Here is a 19,053-nt window from a genome sequence, read left to right as displayed (position 1 = left end):
TGGACAGGTGGGCATCAGACACTAAAAGGCAACTGCTGCTCTTTAGAGGCCCTACATGCCTGGAGGAGAGATGCCAAGGACTGAAGAGTTTGCTTCTCATATGCCCACCTGGAACCACCTGAGACTGCCAATGTGACTCATGACATCATTCAAATACAAAAGAATGGGTTTTTTTAATTAATAAAAGAAACTATGAAAAACGGTCTTCTAGCACACACTTGGTAGGTAGTTAGCAAAACTGGTGCAATGAGTACAGAAAGGTGCCAGACTGTATCCATTCAGTTACAGAATCTTAGCATTTTGATGGAAGCTCAGTGTGACAAGACAGGCCCTTGCATGTGTCCAAATGTGATTAGAGAGATCAGCAGGCAGAGGAAGGCTAGAGACAAATCTGCCATCAGTGCTCCCATCCAGAGGACTTTGAGAAAAAGAAATCTGTACATCCCATATAACACGGGATTTTATGAGCTAAAATTTTATGTTTGCATTATGCTTGAAAACAAGCTGGTAGTGACTTTCAAGACCAACTGAACTCTTCTCTCATAAATAACTTACAGAAAGGACAAAGCGATAAACGAGCTTTGAAAATTTTACCCATGGCTGAAGTGTGTTTTGTATCCCATATAAATACAGCCAGTGAGTGTATTTAATAGAGGATTTGCACAGCTTGGTTTCACTGGAACAAGGGGACGTGACAGCAAAAGCAGCAATGAGCTATTTTCCCAGTTTGGAAGAGTTCTTATTTGCCTGACTGTGCTTTGGGCACAGATCCAAATGTTCTATGTCCAAAAATGATCAACCTTTCCACCACACCAATGTCACCTCCACTTACTGGTTTCTCAAAGTCTGTATTATTTCCATGGTGATCTGCCGGCTCTGTCCATCTCAGCCTCTGGCTCTGGTTACACTTTGGCTTTTCTCCAGGTTGCAGTTGCTGAAATCACCCCACTTATGCTGCAGGAAAAGGGTTTGTATCCAGACAGATCAAGTTCCTGGTCCTCCTCATTGTGGGACTTCATAGACATTAGCTCTGGCACAGAGGGAGACAGCTGACAGGGGTGGTCTCTGGGCTGCGGGGTTGGATTCTGCCATGGCCTGAGAGAGGAGTAACAGCATGAGGTTGGTCCCTGGGAGCCGACTGGCAGAGAATGTCCAGGGGATGCCCAGCAGCTGTGCCCAGTGCATGGTCACCAAGGGCAAGGACAGCACCCCGGGCCTCTTGGGCAAAGGGAGTGCCTTGGGGCCAGCACCTGAAAGCCTTCCTATGAAGGATGCTGGGTGGAGGATGATGCTGCACGCAGTGGGTCCCATCACCCCCATGTCAGAGTGCCACCACCCAGCAATGCAGCACTCACAGTGCCCTGGGGCAGGATAAAAGGGAGCATCCTCCTCTTTCCTGCTGCCAGAACTGGCCCAGGGCCAGCCCAAAGACATCCAGGAGGAAGTCCCTGAGGAGCTGGTGAAATTACTTGGAGGAGGCTGACAAAAGGAGACCAGGTGCTGGACAAGGCTGCTGGAAGTTCTCTGCTTCAAGACCACCTTCAGAGCTCATTGGAGGGATGAAAATCTTTTTCAGCTACACAGCTAGGACCAGACCAAGTAAACGCCTTCTTGAGAAGCACTGCAGAGGTCCCTGCCCTCATTCCCTGTGGAGCCAGGGGCAACAGCCATAAGAAAAGATGTGCAGAGATGTTACCAGGACTCCCAGGATTTTGAATCACCCACCGGTGCAGGACGAAGATGCAGGAGGGATTCTTGCTCTCAAGGCAGATCAGTTCAGGGGCACGTGATCAGTCTCAGAAGCTCCTGAAATGATTAGGGCTTGGGCATCTCCTGGGAAGTGTGATCAGCCTGTGAGAGGAGGAGCTATGCTGTTCATGTGCTCAGGGAACAGCTGATTGCCCCCACCCAGGTCAGGGAGGAATTTTCCCCCAAGGTAGATTGGCACTGGTCCCCGGGGGTGTTTGCCTTCCTCTGCAGCACTGAGCCTGACCACCGGTGAGGACAAGAAGCATAGCAACAGAGTGAGATTTGGAAGGCAAAAAGTGTGCTTGGCATGAATATGTGTCATACTTCAGAAATTCACCACAGTATGGCACACCTCCTCTTCTTTTTCTTTTGTGTGTGGTTGATCCTGATCATTCTTCACATTCTCTTCAGGAAACAGGAGCTGCTTGGCATGCATTCCTGCTGCTATTTTCTGTAGCTCTGTCACTTGCCTTTGCCAGACTGCAAAGGATGTATTTTCAAGCTAAATTGAAGAACACATCAGCCTGCTTCTGGCTACGCATGCACATTGTGGTAATGGCTTTGAGCATCAGCTCTAAAACAGATTCAGAAAAACAACAAGAAAATTTTATTTTCAGTTGTAAACTTTGTGCTATGTGTCCTCTTAAGTTTTTGGAGCTGAAAAGTCCCTGTCATGGCAGGCAAACAACAGCTTCTGTGCTACTTAACTTATGGTGAGCACAGGAGATAGAACAGAGCAGTTATGCCAAGTTAAACCCAGAGCGCTGCATGACAAGGTTCGACCCAGGTCTGAGGGCTCCACCCCAGAGAGCAGCTCTGCAGTGCAGGTCCCAGGCCCACCCAGGAGAACGGAACAGAGATGGGCACACCTACAGCAGGGCTCAGGCAGGGACTAAAGGTCCCAGGCAGAGCTGGGACACCTCCCCTGGGCCCTTGGCAGGAGATGGTGGGGGTGTGGGTCCCAGGAGAGGCCAGTCCCAGCCACTGAGGCCTGTGAGCACCCCCACGTCCTGGCAGGACTAGGCTTCAGTGCTCATGTGCTCTTCTTCCGACACTGGTGGTTGGACACTTTGGAGACAGACTATTGGGCCAGATGGACCTTCCCTCTGAGGGAGCACTGCTGTTCTCAGGCTCTTGTGTTTTAGTATGTTTATAGAAGGAAAAAAGTTTAAGGCATTTCTGAAAATGAGTACAAGGAGTAGAAATAAAAACTACAGGGAAATTGACACCTCCAAAATATTTGAAACCATTTAGATGAGAAGCACGTCCTGCATCAGACTGAGGGCTTGATCTCTGGGCCTCGCTAATGTCAGAGATGTGGGGCTTTGCCATCTTGTGAAAACCTATCTCAGCTGGATGAAAAGAGAAGACTTTCAAAAACCACACATCACACGGACTTTTTATACATTAGTGCAAATGGTCCCATTATCTCAGGGTGACCTACAGGGTGACAGAGCCAATGGCTAGGCACAGTTATGGATATTCAATCCCTTTTGCTAGTGCAGGGCTGGGAAGAAATGTCATCAGAGATAACCTCAGCATGTACTGGCAGGATAAGTAGGCAGTAGAAGCACAGAAGAAGGGAAGGAATAGTTTATCTGGAAGGGATCTACAATAATCACATAGTTGAACTGTCTGGCTACTTCGGTTCTTATCAAAAATTTAAGCATTGTATTAAGGGCATTATCCCAATGCATCAAAAAACAGTCACAGGCTTGAAGCATCGACCACCTGTAATCTTCCTGCAAAGCCTGACCTCCAGAAAACATATGATTTATTTTTCCTCCTGACTTCCAAGTTGAGTTCCCTGTTCAGCCAAGTAATTTTAATAACAAAGAGATGACATTATTATAAACGCTATATTATGAAAATTATTTGGGGATTGGACCAGATAACCTTTTAACATCCCTTCCAACCCAAGCCATTCTGTGAAGAAATGCTGACACATTAAGATGAAGTTTAGAATATAGGTTCTGAACCAACATCCTTCATGAAGCAAGGAGACGTAAGCATAGAACAAATCCCATTATTTCTGCCCCCAACAAGGTGACACCTCACACACGCCCACTATGACCTTGAGAGACTGAAGAGGAAATGAGACAATATTCACTACTGTAGTAAATTGTGGTCTTGAGACAGTCTTACTGTTTATCGAATTTCCTTCACTGCAGAGAGCAGGAGTTTTAAAGAGAGAACAAAATGTTAGGGTACTTTCTTTGCCTAACAAGCAGGAAGGACAAAGGAAGAGCCTGTGAAGATTACCTGAAAAGGGGGACAAACTTTCTGGGGATGTTGGCAATGAGGACTGATCAACAGCAGAGCTGAATTCTTGCTCTGGCAGGAAAGATGGTAGGAAGGTCATGAATTCCTCAGAAGATGAGCAGCTGTTTGATATACTGCACAGAACCAAAAAAGGAGCATAGAGAAAATACAGTTGGAAGAACATTCTCTGTAAGCAGACAATGCTTCCAGCAGTAATGTAGCTAGAGAGAAAGTGAGACTTGTCCATTCCTACACAGGATATTACACTAAGTGAAGCCCTGGGGAAAGAGACACTGGACAACAAGCTGGACAGCTCCCAAAAGCTTCTCCTGACTCAACTAATTATCTCCAGCATCACTTCCTACCCTCAGTGGAGGGATCAAGTTCTGAAAGAGTCAAATTTCTTCTAGCTTTGGCAAGCCTCTGGGAAATTAGGCTTCTCTACAACCTCTTCTTCCACCTCTGGATTTTGTCAGGCTATTCACCAACATCCTTGGCTGTACACATAACACTACAGCTATTGACAGTACACAATGAAAGCTAAAGTTGGTATTATTGCACTAATAATAATAGGAAAGGTCTCAGTTAGGGTTCATTTTTTTTTGTATCACCAACATTAGTTATCCACTTTTTAATGTGCTGAAATGATGTGTATGCCCATCTTTACCTAGTAGTTTGGTTAGAAATGACATTTTCCAGGAGAAATGGTCCACAGATACTTTTGATTACTCGTTTCACTTTTTTCTTTATTGATAGACTTCATGCATCAGCACAGGCATGAGCAGTTCAACCACTGGGCTCAAAAGACTTCTCTAAGTTCTGGGACAGCTGCAGAAACAGCCACTGCCAAGCTCCTTCTAGAGTCATGCCACAGTGACATTTTGCTTTTTGATGAGGTGGAACTGTGTGTACGTCTTCAGACGGAGTAAGTTCTCATCACTCCCCTGGCTCCAATATACTATAATCAACAGCTGTTTGAAGAGACTAGCTTCAAATCTTCAGTTTCTCCCTGACAATCGTGATTTTCCTAGTGATGTGGATACTTGGCAGTACATTTACTTAAGTAGAAAAAACAGTTTAACACAGTCCACCAGACACTTATGAAATGAACTTGGTTCGGAACTGCAGTCTGAGAAGATCAGTGGAACACTAACATCTGCAAATGAATTAATGCTTACCAAATGAAGTTTACCACTGAGTGGGCTGTAAATGTTGAGCACAAGGAAATCAGAACATCTAAAGAAACAGGCATGAGTGAATAGTCAGCAGATGTATCCCTTATCCTGTTTCTATAACCCTATAGTTGCAAATGCATTTTTAGGGTCTATTTAGAATCATCATTTGGCTGGGGCAGAAAGAGATGGAGGAATAGAGATGACTTGATCAAACAGCACGTATGACAGTCATGCCATAAACTATTACGGATGGCATTTTGTATCCAGCAGCATGTTAAAGCTATTAGACTTACATCGGGAAAAGGTACAAGACAGAAAACTTTGTTTAGCACTGCCTAAATGCCATTACTCCCCTCTGACTGCAACAAACCTCTAAAGCATTTGTCTGCAAAGCAGCATGTTTCAAGTATAACACAGTGCTGCCGGACCTCTCTGGAGCTGGCAATCTCCTCAACTTATCTGACAAATTGTGACACAGAGATATCCAACTATCTATTAGCAGCACCAGCAACATTTTGGTTCAAGCACCCCAATTGCTTAGTGCAATGATCAGTATCTACAAACCACAGCTTACATTTAATTGGCACAAAAATGGGGGGTGCAGGGGAAACAAGCAGCACACCCAGCAATAACAAGCTTTTATCGTAAATGATAAACACCAGACCCTTTAACTTCTGTTTCTAAACGACCACCAAAAGTGATCAGGGCTACACTGCCACAACACTAGCCCTCCTAACAGCTATTCAGGCAGCAGACAAGATTTAGCATCCTTATTATTTTGATGAAATTGTCCTGCACCCCATTTTCATCCTCTTTTCACTACAGATGCTATAAAACAACAAACTGGCATTATCTATGCCACTGTCATGCATGTATTACCTTATTAAATGCTGGATTTCAATGGTTTACTAAACATGGAAGTTATAGGAAAGAGATGTTTGAGAGGTGGGTCTACTATATAAATGGATTTTGCATCTCTCTGCCAGGCTGTGAAACACTAGACTTCTATTTGCTTTCCCATAAACACTCAGGTAAAGGTTAACACAACAGCATCTAGTAGTTGTATTCAGGATTGCACCACTCACTTTTTTCAAAGCAATATTCAAACATCAAGTTATTAGTGGAAGATAGAAAAAGGAAGAGATTAATTTTTTTTCCGCCCTGAAAAAAACAATCCCAAATCAGAAGCATTATTTCTGCTAACTTGATAGCTCCAGCTCACTTGGCATGAAACCTCTTGGAGAACACCAGCAACAAGTCTCAATGGGCTTATTCCTGGGAAGCCTAAAAGTAGATAACCAGTGCCATCTCTGAAGTTACAAGCAAGCTAAGTATCTAGACAAGCTGAAATTTTCTACACAGATGAAATGTAAAGCCATGATGATTACTGGATACTACTAATCACTAATTATGTATGTATCCAGCAGTCCATTTTCATGGCATTTCAAGCTGGCTATAAGGAATATATCTTTATACTTGGTAAAAGTGATAAATAGGATAATGAATCAGGAAGATAAAAGATGACACTAGACTTTATAAAAGGCCACTGAAGAAGGCAAGAGGTATATCTCAAGAAGACAGACTTGAGGACACATCAGACCACCTTCACAGAAATCTGCCCACAGGCATAACAGCCCAGTGAGTCCTACCTAGACCTCCAACTTCCCACTACTTGCTATGCACCATCTTCTAAATGGAAAGAGCAAGATGAAATGCATTTTCAAATATGAGCCACCTAAGTAATTCCCATCCCAATAGGGTCACACCAGCAATGTTCCATCTTCTCTTCAAGTCTCTCAGACAGTCTTCAATAGATGACCTGGATGAAAAAAAAGTTACTTACAAGTGATTATGTCCTTTTATTTTTAATAGGACCTAGGAAACAATAGGTTGAAACTCCTTTACTGCTGAGGAGGATTATGGTGAAATATTAGCCCCATTAAGAATACCTTGCTCCCCTATTAATTTTACCCTACAGAAAGGGGCAATAGATTAAATTATAACAAAAATAAATCAAAGCAAGGTTCTACTTGCCTATGTGTGACAGTAGTTAATTTTTTTTCTTTTAAGAACTGAAATTAAGTGACTAACATTTTCTCAGAAATACAGGTATCAAAGATAGAAGAATTTTTCTATCTCTGCCTTCATGCCTGCTTTTTCCCATAAGGGACTAAGTCAAAATAACTTCTGAGTATAATCTCTTCCACAACAACTTCAAGTTATTTACTTGACTACATTTCATAATTTCTGTAACCCTGAGAATTTAAAGGACATTCTTACCTAAAAATGTTTAGCAAATATGCTTTTTTTTTTCCCCCGAGGAATTGATTTATTTCCTCTTCTGTACAAAATCACTTCTCTATATAGAAAACCTGCAGTGCCATGAAAAAGTCAGTAAGATTTTCTTATAAACCTATAGTTCATATGACCCCATTGGCTTCAGGTTCTCTGAGAGTTCATCAAGGTCCCTGAACCGACTGCAACTGAGCTGAGAATTTCAAGAGTATACATCTCAATTTTAGAACAATCTAAAAAACTTGGGCAAAGCAGGAAAAAAAGAGCATCTTTTCAGACAGGAAAATTTTGGAACCAGTAAGAGAGAGAAAGAATTCTTACCAGCTCCTAAAGAACAACACTGTCAGGTGAAACTACCACTCCAGGTGAAAAAGCTCCCCTTGAGAATAAAGGAAGGTTAAGTTTTGAATTTGAACATCTTTTTGTGTACATGTTTTCAGTGTCCAGCGATCACTGTACTAAAGAATCTCCCTTTTGTCATTAAATTAGTGTTTCCTGTCATTGGTTCTCTGCGTAGTTTGTTCCTAACTGGCACGTGCACTCACATGTGCAACCTCTCCCTGCTCATGTCCCTGTTCTCTACTCTTGGTGCTTAGAGACTTAAACATTCGTTTTCCTGTGCAGTACCTTCTCTCTGCTTGCCTCAGGCTATGCCTCAAATCATTCCACCTCAGTTGCATGGACATGATCTCAAAAATACAGGTTGATAAGCCCTGTTAGACATCCTACTTATTTATAGTATTGCTCTATTACCTTGAAAATGAGATTCCTCCATGACATAACCTCCCCCCCCCCAAAAAAAAAATCAATGAAATAAGCAGCAATAGTAAGTGAACAAGCCACCATCTCACATTTGCCTCATCACACAGATTTGACTGTGTCTACAGTTTAAACAACAGACTACTATTACAGTATCTTTATTGGATGCCATAGGCATCAAAACTTTATGTTTGGCTTACTCATAATTGAAGACAATGTATGAAGAACTATCTTACTTAAATGATCTGATTTTAAAAACCCTCCTGTACACTCATTTCTGTATTAGGTTTGTGGCTAAGATGAAAGTATCAGTACTCCATCTGATGCCAAGATTTCACATCAGAGAGTCATCTGACCCTAAAGTACATCAATTAGTGCATGATAAAAAATAAAAATCAGAGCAACAATTCTCATTCCCTTGATTCAAAACAACAACTTAACTCCCTCTTTCTTAATACAACTTATTATGCACAATCATTTCCTTGTTATGGTTTATTCTTCTATTCTTTTGGTACTCCTTAGCTGTCCTAAATAAGATGATATGGTACAGTAAGTGTGTTCTTTCCTCTTCTGACATTAAAAACCTCTGAAATGGTACATGGTTGAAACTGCCTTCCAGTAATAGAAAATGAAATTATATTACTGTCTTGTTTAGGCTAGTCTGAGCCTAATCACCAGGTTTGTCAAAACTAACTCCCTCTCTAAAGATCACATCACTGTCTGACCACAAACGATGGGGCCAGACAGAGGGTTCTGCTCATTGTTCCTGTGGTCTGTGACAGGGGACCACACTGGGTGTGTATTAGTCTCAGTCTGTTCTCACCACTTAGGAGAACACAGTAGATAATCCTCTAAGATCAATGTGGATCCGTTAAGCGATGGGTAACTCTAGTGGGAACAGGGGATGGCAGACAGCACTATGCTGGGCATTTTTAGGAGCCTAGGTCGTGTAGCAATCACTGTGTAGAGAGGGAACATGGAGCGAGGGACAGGGCAGCAGATGAAAAACTGTCTAACCCCTTGTCCACCAGACAGTCTGGGGTGCCCAGCTGCAGAAGATGCTCAGTATGAGAGTGATGCAATATCAAATTTAAATCAAGAGACAAGTATTTTGCCCCTACTCCCTCCAGCACTGCACTTCAAGCCTGGGCATTCAACTTGACACAGAACATCAGGCAGGCTTCTCGAATGTCATGCAGCATGTCAAGATCCCATCCCCTGGGGCCCCCAACAGCTGGCAGCTATTATTACTCTTAGGAGGCATGCTATCATCTCAGGGTTTGAACTGAAGTGGCTGTCTCCTGGAAACAGCCCATCTCCTCATTTGCACAGCCACTGCTCAAGCAGTGTGGAGTGGAGAAGTTTGAAAAAGAAGAGATGCTTGGGGCAGTCTTATCTACAGCCTCTTACACAGCCTAGCCTGTTCCTTAACATTACACATGCACCAGATTTGTGTTGATGGCAGTTCTACCTGATGTACCAGCCCCTTATCTCCACCGTGCATGTTTACCTGATGGTTCCCGATTGTTGCAGCTACACCAGTTTGCAGCCAGAACAGCGTCTGCAGAGGTGAGTATTTTTAATGTATATTGCATCATTATAAACAGACTTGAAAACTAAATCCTGGAACTAGCCCACGGTATTAATTCTAATTTAGCTTGGGCCCAGTTCCAAATGGGTGACTACATATGCAAACATTTGTCTGAGTGTACAATTGGCTGTTATGAACATAAAATTATTTCTTGTGCTCATGCATTCATAATTTACACACTGATTTAGATCCCAAAGTAATTCCCTAGCAGAATTCCTGTGATCAGATTTAACTTGAAGACTGGTGTTAAAAAAACAACAACACAGTAATGTAGTCTTAAGCCACACAAAAAGGAAGAAACTAAGGTAACATTAGAGAAATTAATTGCTGTTTCTGTAACTAAAAACCCCCAACTTTCAATATAAAACTATTATTTTACAGTTGACTGCTGGGTTTTTTCCTTCCCCAGATCCCCCAGTTAATTTCCCCCCACTATTTAATTTCTAAAAATATGCATCTTATATTGTGGCATATAAGCATAATGTCATCCATTAAAAAGAATCAGCAGGATGTGAATGCTGTTAAGTAGAATGTTTCCTATCAGGTAGATCTGAGTTTCATGTTTTAATGTACAAAACCCAAAATGCCTCTCAGGAACCAATACTTGGCTTCTCAGTTTTGAAGTGAAATGCCAAACGAGCGAGCCCAGTGAACCAAAAGTCGACTATGAATCATAATCTAAGAAAGACCTAACTTTCACTAAGAAAATCGAGAAACAGAGGTTAGGCAAATTGTGATGATGAAAAAACAGAGTGGAATTATTGCTCTCCTGGTAATTTTCATGATAAATTTTTGTCCTTTCCAAAATAAAGTAGTAAACATTGATTAAACATATGCTAGAGCCACGTGTTTGGAATACTGCATTTTGTAACAAGACCCTATAGAAACCCTGCAAAATCATCATCAAGCATGCAATTAGCACAGAAGTACCCTGGAACCAGGATCTCTGCAAACTAAGACAGCCTGATTTTTCCATACAATTGCCACAGTGATTTACCCTTTCTGTCACCCTTATTTAAAAGGAAAAAGGAGTATTGTTTAAGCTACAAGAGATTCTTAAGGGAATCATGTATTTTGGAAGTTATGAGATTTGTTTTTTAAAAACTCACTTTACAGAAGCAAATACTCAGGCTGGTAAAAAATTCCTTGGAAAGTTAAAATTTTTTGAAGTAACATACTTGGGATATTAAATTGTAAAGTAGAATCCAAAGACTGGTCTTCAGTCAAGTCAGTTTGTTCTTGACTTTAACTCGGGCAGAAACAGGTCTTGTACGTGACAAGAGACATGTATGGGGAATGGTTTTGAAATAACCTCACATGAAAAAGGCTTCCCAGGGCTACTGATTCTGCATGCAAGCTGCAAAATATAATCAGGAATTTCCCCTGCCTGTTTCACTATTCTTCATTCTTGTTAAACGTGATCAGAACACACTTTGAAATGTGCTGACATACTTTATATTCAGTTAACAGAGGTGAACATTACCTTATCAAAACCAAAGATGTAGAGATTTCAATTCATCAAGTTATGGCACATTCTTAACTACAAGAATAAAACGATCAAAGCTAGTCAAAGAAATTATATGTGTGTTTGTAATCAAGCTGGTATTTTAAAATACAATCAATATTACTTGTTAGAGTTTGTTACTTGTAAGGATTTAGGAAAATCTGTGCTGGAAAAATCATTCTACATCTTGGCCTTTTTAAGGTAACAGAGTCCAGCAGTAAGTCACTCTGAAATGAGAAGTATTTGTATTACCATGTTGCACGACTCTTGATTTATTTTTTATAAATAAAAACATGTGTACCATATGTGTATGTATGTGTATATTTATTCCTCTTTGTCAGCCTAATTTATATATGACATACTTCCAAAGATTGATTTTTTTTTTTAAATAAAAAGCACTGCATTCCATGAGACAAGCCTGAAGTGAGATTGTATTTATGGTAACTTAAAGAATCAGGCACTGCTCCTTAAATGACTTTAAGTGATGCATTTTTCAATTGCCAAACATGTCGGAACATTTCACCTTGCCTCGACTGATAGGTTACATCTGTCAGTTTCTCCAGACAACATGTTGTTTTCCAGTGTAGTGGAAATATGCTCTTTAGGTCTTATTTAGAGACAACAAAGGAAACTATCTGAATTTCAAGCAAGAGTATTGTAAATACTCGACAAAAAAACCCCACAGACTGTTATCTAATTTCAGCATGTTCAAGGGGGTTTGGGATGTGGGGATAAATAGAGTTAGTAACTAAGATTTAATTGCAGCTTTTACAATATTTGGTATTCTTAAAACTCCCAACCCTGGAGCTGTATGAACAAGTAAAAATCGTTCCTTTCTATATTGTGAGTTTCTAGCTTTCATTTTTCAGAGTATCTGAAAAAGGTCAACCTTAGGCCTAAAGGCCTAAAAGTCACAAGACAAATTTAAAAAAGGTTTTCCTTCCCACAAACCCTTTTTTCATAAATCAATTTCTTGGCTTCTGGTTCTTGATTAGTTTTTAAGCATTTGGGATCAGCAATAAAGAATTAGAGATAAAAGATACCAAGATGCAAGGGAGGAACTTGCAGAGAAAGAAATGCTTGTGTGCTGTGTGGATGCAGAACCACACCCCAGCTCACATGGAGCTGCCTTGGCTGCCCCCTTTCCAGCTCACAGCAAAGGAATAATATGAGCACATCCAGGGGAGACTGAATGGGGCATGCAGAAAACCTTAAGACATTTGTCATTCGCAAAAACGCCCTTTCCCTCAGCAATTCCAAAGGTTTCCAAAACATTGCTACAATGGAAAGTTTTAATAAAATAATTACAGAGATCACCCATCCAGTTCCTAGAATTCTTTCTTCTTCAGTAAACACATTACAAAAGCATTTACTTTAACTGAAGAGAACTACTGGCCATTGTATCAACTTTGTCCCACCTGTTTTTTACATCCACCTGTAGATGTGAAATCAAAGCAATTGCATCAGGTTAGCAGTGACGCAATCAAGATCCCTAATCAGACCCTTCATATTTATACATGTTCCACTCTAGTAGAAGGTGAAGTGAGGACTATATTTTCCAAAGGCTACAAGTCCATGGTTTTTCCTAATACCAGTTTAAATTATCCATTTATTTATTATGAATAGCTATAAGCAGTGAAATTCTAAGAGATTCATTTCGTATACAGAGATCAAAAAGAGCCCTTTTGGCAAAAAGTATCCAAACTTGCTCATTATTCATCTTTTGCATTTTCCCCACCAGTAGCTGTATTTTAAGGAATATGTGTCCCTATATGAACCAGGTTTAAGAATGAAAAGTGTCTGAAGAAAACTGGAAAGGCTTCCTATCAGATTTATCTTGGGCTTCTGATAATCTTGGGCTCCTTAATTTCAAAATCAGCATACTGTAGCAGTACCAGAAGCAATGGATAGGATCAAGACCCCATTGTAGCAGCAGTTAAAATAACACAGGGGAGGAGAAAAGTAACTGTTCAAAAAGGCTTAATTTAAAAGGAAAAGCCAGAAAATGGAAATATTAATTATCCTTACTTTGTAAATGGTGAAGTACAGCATCCTGTTGCACACCATGTAACATTATGCAAGCACTCAGAAATAGACCCCTTGCCACTTAAGCATTGATTCCCTGCCTTTGCTTTAAGGCCATCTTTCATATCTTTTGAAATACTTCTACCCTCTGAATTAGGAGAGCTCTGACTGCTGAAGATAGTAACAGAAAGCCTGTCAAAATCCAACATATATTCAAAAGAGTATGTGATAAATTGTGACATAAATCCACAATTCTCCTTGGAAAAAAAATCATCTGGTCATGTAAGTCATGGAAATTTTTGTGATCCTCTAAGTATTTTTATATTTGGAATCAAGGAAACTTCAAAGTGTTTTCAAGACATTGACTCATATTCTTTTGAAAAGGTCTTTTATTCATAAGTGCTGTAAGCCAATAATGATGAAAAATGGTTGTTTCCCCATGCTTACCCCAGAATTTCTTCTGATCACAGCAGTCAACCACCACTGACATACAGCTTTAATTATGACATCACACAGTTATCACTTCACATCTCACCCCTGTTCACTCTTGCTGTGCCAATAAACAAAGTGGATGACAGCTCACAGTATTCCCTGTGAGAATCTACTCTATTTCACAACTGGCTAACTGAAGCCATGACAGATCTTTATATGTTGTGCACTATTCTGAACTACAGCTAAGCAAGACACTCTGAAAACTTACTACTGGTAGATCCCAACTCAGACACAGAAATTTCCTAATTATGTCTTGGCACAATCCACTAAGTAAACAGATCCTTCTTGAAACATCACCTGCAAATGCCTTGACAGCCACCAATCATTCACCAGGGACGGGGGAAATAGCTTATTTTTTTTATAAAATCTTAATGTTTCCTTTTTCTTGATATTAAATGGATCTTACAAAACATTTCAGGGCACAGTCCTCAGCCTACTGTCCAAGTTATTACACATCAGGTAGAAATGGTTAACACCACACTGAGCCAGAGCCAACATACCCTGCAATGAACTGTCTCCATTCTGCCTACTAAAGAGTCATAGTGCTACAGAGAAGCCCTATAAGTAATGCATCCCATCTACCAGCTGTGCTATGAATTGAGCACAAAGCATGTGGAAGAGGTGCACAGCTTTCCTAGAGATTCTTCAGGACTGAAGGCAGCTTTCTCATCAGCAGCAGCTGGCAGACCATAATTTCTCCTGTTATGCAACAACACAAAGGCACTTGACTTCTACAGGAAGCCTCCTCTTAAGTGTAAGGTATTCATCTGGGGCTTGTTTTATTCAATTTCATGTTGAATTTCATTAGTGTCTGGGTTTTTCTGTTTTGTGTGCCAGACCTTTTCTTGCTTCTCAAACAGATCTGGAGAATGCACTTGGGCTGGCAGCTCTTATCGAAGTTCCCAACTAAAATGTTCACCTTTTAAATAGTCTTTGACTAAACCAGTCTCTACCTATGGTGGCCTAAGAACCACCATTTGCGAAGGGAAAGCAGCCAATTGTCCCATGTAAAATGAAACCAGGATTTCCACAAGTCTTTCCTGAGATAGAGGCTACCAAGTTCCCAAAAACTTCCTGTCTACAGAATAACACAAACTGAATATATTTCTCTTTTACAAACAACAACACAGAGAAGTTAAAAATTAAAATGCAATAGTCAAAAAGAAAAGAAGGCAAGGGTGTCTCCTTGTAACTGCTGTGAGTTTAATGAAGTTGTAGAAATTAATTTGGCCCAAGTTCACCATGTGTTTAAAGCCAATTAGATAAATTGGGTTACCACCAATTTAAATGTCAGTTGTTACAAATACTGAGCTCTCCTTTTTCTAAAAATTACAACTTGCAGACATTAAAAAATTACTTTCCCACATACATAAAACATGAGTAGCTTCATTGTTATCCTTATTTTCTTTAAAACATAAGGCAGCAATTTGCCTATCTCCATGGAAAGCAGGAGTAGCCCAAAAGTGAAAATACAAGCTGGTGATTTTACAAATTTCTGAGATTCAAAGTTCTGCAAGGCAATTCCAAAGCAATAGTATCCACAATTTAGAAAGATGTGAATGAGGAGTGATAAAACCTTCTGACTTACTTTTCATGGACTCATAGAATCATCAAGCATGGAAGATACCTTTAAGATCATCAAGGCCGATTGTCAACCCAGCTCTACCATAACCCCTAAACCACTAAACCACATCACCCACATCCAGACACCTCTTAGACATCTCCAGAGATGGTCACTCCACCACCTCCCTGGGTGACCTATTCCAATGCCTGACCACCCTAACACGGTAATTTTTTTTCCTCGTATCTAATCTGAATCTCCCTGTCTCAGCTTAAGGCCATTTCCTCTGGTCCGCTCACTGCAGGCACAGCAGAAGAGACCAGTCCCCACCTCACTACAGCCTCCTTTCAGGTAGTTGTAGAGAGCAATGAGGTCCCTCCTGAGCCTGCTCTTCTGGAGCATAAACAACCCCAGCCCCCTCAGCCATTCCTCAAAAAACATGTTTTCCAGACCTTTCACAAGCCTTGTTGCTCTTCCTTGGACACGCTCCGCACCTCAATGTCCTTTCTAGAGTGAAAGGCCCAGAAAGGAGCACACTCAAGGTGTGCCTCACCAGTGCCGAGTACACGAGGGTGATCACTGCCCTGGTGCTGCTGGCTGCACTGTTCTTCAACAGAGGCCAGGATGCCATGGATCTTCTTGGCCACCTGGGGCACACTGCTGCTCATTATTGAGCCAACTGTTAACCAGCACCCCCAGGTCCCCTTCTGCTGAACAGCTCTTGAGCTCTCCTCCCCAAAGCTTGTAGGCTGCATGGGGTTGCTGGGGACCCGACTGCAGGACCCTGCACTTCCCCTTTGTCCTCATGCTGTTGTCCTCAGCACATCGATCAAGCCTGTCCAGGTTTCTCTGCAAAGCCTTCCTAGTCTTGAGCAGATCAATACTCCCACCCAGCTTAATGTCTTCTGTGAATTTACTGAGGGTGCCCTGAATCCCCAGGTCCGGATCACTAATAAAGATATCAAACAGGGACCAACCCCAAAACTGAGCCCCGGGGAACACTGCTAGTGACCCAACCACCAGGTGGATTTAGTTCCATTCACCACAACTCTCTGGCCTGGCCACCCAGCCAGGTTTCTACCTGCCGAAGAGTCCACCCATCCAAGCCGTGGAGCAGCCAGTTTTCTAAGAGGATGCTGTGGGAGACTCTGTCAAATGCATTACTGAAGTCTAGCAAGAGTATATGCACAGCCTTTCCCTCATCTACTAAGTGGGTCACTTGGTCATAGAAGGAGGTGTCATAGGTTAGCAAGCTGAGTCTCGGAAGTGATGTTCTTCTTACAGCTTCCTCTATGACCTGATAGAACCTACCAGCTGGCCAGTTTGAATATGGACAATTCTCTAAGCCACTTAAGTTGTGACCGCCTCTGTGATCCACACTTAAGAATAGACAACCCCCCCCCAGCTCTCTCTCTCGTTTCCGGCGCTGGGACAGGTGGCTTGGCGGGGCCCCGTGTGGGGGCCAGCGGGCCCGGCCAGGCCCTGCTTGGGCCAGGCTGGGCCAGGGCCACGGCCATCCTGGAGCTTGACAGGCCTGTTCCATCTGTGGAACCCGCCCCCACTGCCTGGCTGTGGGCAGCTGGAGGGGGCTCGGCTCTCCCCCCTCTCCCCTTCGATAAGAAACATTCAACATTCCAGCTGCAAAGCTGCAAGGCCGAGGTGAGATTTAACCCTTTTATTGCTGTGAAGAGCTGGAAAACCTGAGGGAAGAGAGAGAGGAGATGCTTAAAGCTGAATTCTGGTTTGTGAAGCTAATGATAATATCAGAGTATCCTGTTGTAATTCATGGAAGATATGGGGGGTGGAGTGTTCAACTCGTAAGCAAAAGCACCTGCCACTGAGGATAGGCAGATGCCCTGACGCAGCCGTAATTTCATGAGAAGCTTGGACAGGGGAGATGAACCAGATGAGGACTTTTGCTCCAAACGGGAAAGGAGAAAACCTCAGTCCCTAGAGATGCTCCCAGAGATAGTCCTAAAGATGAAGATGATGGAAGACCCTTTGCTCCCAGGGAAGGAGAAGGGCCTCTGTTTTGTTTCTGAACGGCTCAACCTTAAAATTGTACCCCAAAAAACTTCAAGAGTGGACCCTCGAAAGCAGTTGCGGGAAAAGCTGCAAGTCGGGGGAAGGACTCACATCGAGCAGAGAGACTCCTCTTCCTAAATGGACTGAACAATATTTGGAAGTGGGCGGCTGTCTCGTTGTGATAATGTTTTCATAGCATGAGCAAGAAGAGACTTCTCTTTCTAAATGGACTGAACAAGGTTATTATGGAAGTGGTAAACAGACTGAACATCTTAAGGGTTGTCTTTTTACATTGTCAGTGGGAGAAGGGAGGAAGGTGGGGGGAGGAGGAGAGTTCTGAAGGTGGTATAATTTTTTTTCCCTCTTTTAGGTCTGTTAATAAACTTCTTTATATTCTTTCAAGTTTGGTGCCTGCTTTGCGTTTCTCCTAATTCTTATCTCACAGAAGATAAACAGTAATGAGTATTTTGGACCAAACCACTACAGGAGGTCAGGTTGATCAAGCAGGATCTGCCTTTCGTAAGTCCATGTTGGCTGGGTTTGATCCCCTGATTGTCCTGCATGTGCCATGTAATGGCACTCCGGATGAAGTCCTGGCACTCAGGACCCTCCTGGTTTGTTGCTACCACAATGGCATTGGACTAAGACAGAAATAGGAGGCTTTGCAAGTTGACCCTAACCCAACAATGAGGGCTGGTGAAAAAGCAGCCCCAGGATACTGAAGAAATAGCTCTCAGTATCTCACAGTAAATATGGGAGATCTGAGTGCTGATTAAGATACCACTCCTGCTAAAGTTATTGATGTGGCATCCTTACAGAACCACTGAAGCCTGGAGTTGCAGTGTGTGGCATCAAGCACCTTTAGCTTTACTCCTGCTCCAGGCATGCAGCCAAGACTCAGCTTTATGGGCCATCCAAAAGCAAGGGGCTACATGTCTTCAGGGTTGATTTAAAGCCTTCAAAAATAAAACAAGCAAACCAACAACTTGGGGCCTATAGAAACAGTGAGTGCCTTCTGAGACTGCTCAATTTCTATTGTCTTCAAAATGCAGCACACTGGCTTGGGTTCAGCTTTTTTCATTTTTACTCACAGCACCCATCAATCCAGACAGTGATTTTGCCCACACTATTTTCTCAGACTGAAGAAAAACCTGGTGCAGATTGCTCTCCTCATCAGATAGTGGGAATAAGGGAATTATTTAACTGGTAATTGAGCTCTAAAGGACTGAGCTAAAAGAAGACAGCCTAAGGCTAGGCAGAATTTAATTCAGTCTCTGAACTCGAGAGAACTTCCTTGATTATATTACTTCAGACACTGAACTCACCTTCCACAACAATAAAATATTTTTGTGCAAACCTCACCAAAGAATTAAATCTGAATGTCACAGACAAGTCATTATGTTGAGGAATTGTCATAACAGGGGGCAAAAAAGTAATTTGAGAATGCTAATGTGAGCCTTTTTTAAGTGCCTCCTACAAATCATGGAGGCGGAAGAAATAGCAGCAGAAAAAGACAAACCTAGGTTTTATTTTGAATTTGGATTTGAAAACCATTCATGCTGGGATCCAGGCAATTATTTAGTAAGTGTTATAAAAGAAAGGAGCTATTTGTCCC

General features: G+C 41.9%; 1 protein-coding gene across 6 annotated transcripts in view; it reads right to left on the bottom strand.

Annotated features, from left to right (window-relative positions):
• Positions 1–19,053, bottom strand: part of HECW1 (HECT, C2 and WW domain containing E3 ubiquitin protein ligase 1) — a 264,830-nt gene that overhangs the window by 202,618 nt on the left and 43,159 nt on the right. The gene's annotated exons all lie outside the window — the stretch shown is intronic.

The sequence above is a fragment of the Corvus cornix genome, chromosome 2 (assembly GCF_000738735.6).
Source record: "Corvus cornix cornix isolate S_Up_H32 chromosome 2, ASM73873v5, whole genome shotgun sequence".
Classification (NCBI taxonomy): domain Eukaryota; kingdom Metazoa; phylum Chordata; class Aves; order Passeriformes; family Corvidae; genus Corvus; species Corvus cornix.
Note: the sequence above shows the minus strand (reverse complement) of the source record. Positions and strands in the feature narration are given on the sequence as shown.